This window comes from Panthera uncia, chromosome C2, assembly GCF_023721935.1.
Source record: "Panthera uncia isolate 11264 chromosome C2, Puncia_PCG_1.0, whole genome shotgun sequence".
Taxonomy (NCBI): Eukaryota; Metazoa; Chordata; class Mammalia; order Carnivora; family Felidae; genus Panthera; species Panthera uncia.
In genome coordinates, this window is record NC_064810.1 from 27,665,613 (window position 1) to 27,668,742 (window position 3,130).

The 3,130-nt window shown below is 53.7% G+C and overlaps 1 protein-coding gene across 1 annotated transcript in view; it reads left to right on the forward strand.

The window, feature by feature from the left end:
• The first annotated feature begins 3,000 nt into the window (after positions 1-3,000).
• NRIP1 (nuclear receptor interacting protein 1) overlaps positions 3,001-3,130 on the forward strand; it is a 101,745-nt gene continuing 101,615 nt past the window's right edge. Inside the window, exon 1 of the mRNA XM_049627986.1 lies at positions 3,001-3,054. The gene's annotated coding sequence lies outside the window, so the exon portion shown is untranslated. The remainder of the gene's footprint in view (positions 3,055-3,130) is intronic.

The following is a 3,130-nucleotide window of genomic DNA, read 5'->3' on the forward strand; positions in this document are numbered from 1 at the left end:
AAATTTTTTTACGTGTTTATTCATTTTTGAGAGAGACAGAGACAGAATGCGAGTGGGTTAGGGGCAGAGAGAGAGGGAGACACAGAATCCGAAGCAGGCTCCAGGCTCTGAGCTGTCAGCACAGAGCCTGATGTGGGGCTCGAACTCACGAGCTGTGAGATCGTGACCCGAGCCGAAGTCGGACGCTCAACCGACTGAGCCACCCAGGCACCCCAAAAGAATACTTTTCAAAGCAACATTTGAGTAGTTTGAATAACTGTCCCTAAGTCTATGCATTAAGGTTCATGTGTCTTACTCCTTGGTGAGCACATCAGTCTTACCTAGGACCTACTTAGTTTTACTTTACTGAATTGTGACAAGTGAGGCTATCTAGATTCCCAGTCTGCACTAGACCAGACACTGCCAATGAGAAGAGGAGGAAAATATTGGAGGCAGCATGCTGTGGCAACAGAGAAAAAGGACAACAGATTGTCAGTTAGTGAAGGGGACGAGAGAAACTACAAAGAGCAGAGATAGTCACTAAGTCATAGAGTCCTTCAGTGCAGCGATTGATAAGTTTATATACCTGCTGGGAGCATCTCTTAACAACTAGGAAGAAGCCTGATATAGAATGTTTTTGTTGAATCCACTACAACTTACTGCAATAAACACTTTTAATAAAATTAACCCTGAATTTCCAAGAAAAAAGCCAAAGAAAGTCCAATATATTGCTCAAGAAAAAAAAAATATATATATATAACCCATTTTAGAAAATCTGTGTATATCACTTAACAGTTTTTTGTTTGTTTTTTAAGTTTGACTCCTTAAAGGGCCAGATTCCAATTCTGATGATCATCACTTAATTAGAACAGTTCACTTGCACCAACTGGATAAATGATGTACTGTAAAATAGCTGACTTTACACAGTGGCCTTGAGCAAATTTCAGACTGTTGTATATGCACATAAGAAGCTACCATATGAAGTTTAAACTGTGTTAGATGGCAACAGATTACACAGTTGAATCTCTAGGGTGATGTAAAATAATTGTTCTAAAATGCACCATCACCATTAAGCCAAATGATCCTACCATGTGCCCAGTACTGTGCTAGGTGGTGCATTTATTAAGCATTGCTTTCACTTTTAAGAATTGGAAGTGTTACAGAACACTCATTCATATTTTGAAGGTTAAAAGACATTTTAAATGCACAATACAGCCATTACATAACAGGCATAGACTACTGTTTCATGACTAGGATAGTGGTTTTCTTAAGTGCGCTGGCAACTCTATTTTCCAATGTTATCGAATTCTTAAGGATTTGAAAACCTATACATAGGAATGGAGTGCCTCATCCTCTCATTTGTTTTGTGTATTAAGTGTTTTAACACAGGCATGCCACTTCCGAGTTAAGGGTGAGGCTAAGCTGTACTTCAGCGTTTTTGTATCAGGCAAAAGACAATTTCAGCAACGGCACTCATTTCCCCCGGTACTTTTTTTCATGGCGAGTTACTAAACGCTAGATGCTAGAGTCAAAAAGAAACCTGACATCTGGGGAGGTGTTGAAGGGGTGTTAATAGTTCTAGTTAGATGTCTGGGGGAGCGTTGAGGATAAGATTTTAAAACAGCAAATGCAAGGAGAAGGAGGGGGGATTATGGTTTTGTGGGACTCTCTCCTCTCTCTACTTTCTCTCGCCACCAATCCATATGTGCCTCCCCCCCCCCCCCCCCCCGTTCAGAGGCGGGTTCAGCGAGATTAAGCTGCAGGAAACCGAGAGGCTCCACAGCGCTGCCGCCCCGGCCTCATGATGTAATTGTTATTTCTTATTCCGAGACTGAACCGAGCAGAGCTGCCGAAGAAGTGGCAGTCCTGTTCTTTCTGCCTCGTCTGGTAGGGTCAAATTCTTCCCCGGGATGATGTAGATTCGCTGACCGACTCCTGCCGGAGACTTCGCAGTGACAAAGCAGTTGAAGATAAACCCTGCTCCTGGGTCCTACGTCCGTTCAAGGAGCTGGACGGGGCACTCCTCAGGTCTCCTTCCCAGTCTTCCTCTCTGAGTCACTCCACATTGATTCCTGGGTGCCTACTACGTGCTAAGGCGTGCGGTCTTTAAAGTGACCTGGAGTTAGTGCCCGTGGCCCCCCCCCCCCCCCCCAAGATTAAAGCAGGACACACAGATTACAAGGTGGTGGAAGCTGGGGGTGGGGTGCGTGAGAAGGAGCCGAGGGAACGCGTGTCGTGGGGTGAAATGGGAGGGGGGGCGCCAGCACCCCGGCGGGACCTGGGCGTCCCGGCCCTCAGGCTGTGTCCCAGACGCGAGCCCAAGGCAGGCGTTAACGAGAACAAGCCCCCGGGGGGCCCGGGAGGAGCTGTCCAGTCGCCTTGGGCGGTCGGGGGCGGCTGGACAGAGCCGGGAGCCGAGCGTGGGGGGGGAAGGGGTCGGCTCGGGCGCATGGAGCACCCACCTCTCCCGGCCGACGCAGTCCTCCCGCCGCCTTTGGGCCCTGCAGCCCCCGCCGGGCCATCCAGAGGGCGGGCAAGGAGGAAAACAGCAAACCGGGGGCGGGGGGGGGGTGCTCCTCAGTTCCCGCGAGCTGCCGGGACCCGAGCGGTTCCTCCTGCCCCGGTGACAATGGGAGGGAGGGGGAAAAAAGGGTTAAGAAACTTGGCTGAAGAGCTGAATGGCGTGGAGCGGCGAGGGGAGGGACTGGGCCGCGGCGGACTCGGCGGCGGAGGGAGGAGCGCGGCTGCGGGCGGGCGGCGAGCGAGGCGCTCAAAGTCAGCCTCGCAGACATTGCAGCAGAGCCCCGAACTCGGGAGGCGGCGGCGGCGGCGGCGGAGGAGGAGGCGGAGGCGGAGGAGGTGGAGGAGGCGGCCGAGGCGGAGGGACGCGCCGGCCCCAAGCCCTCCCGCCCGCCCGCGCACGCCCGCCGGTGGCCCCGCGGCTGCCACTGCGCTTGGCAGCGCTGCTGACCGGAGGGAAGAGCTCGCCGGGGCGCCGAGGGAGCACGGGGCGACGGGGCGCCTTCGTGAAGTGCGCCTGACGGAGCCCGAGGCTCGGAGCCGCGGCGGCCTCGGGTGAGTGGCGGCCGCGGCCGGGGGCTGCAGGAGCGGCCGCGGGCGCCGCCGGAAACGGCCCGGGAGCGCGGCCCCT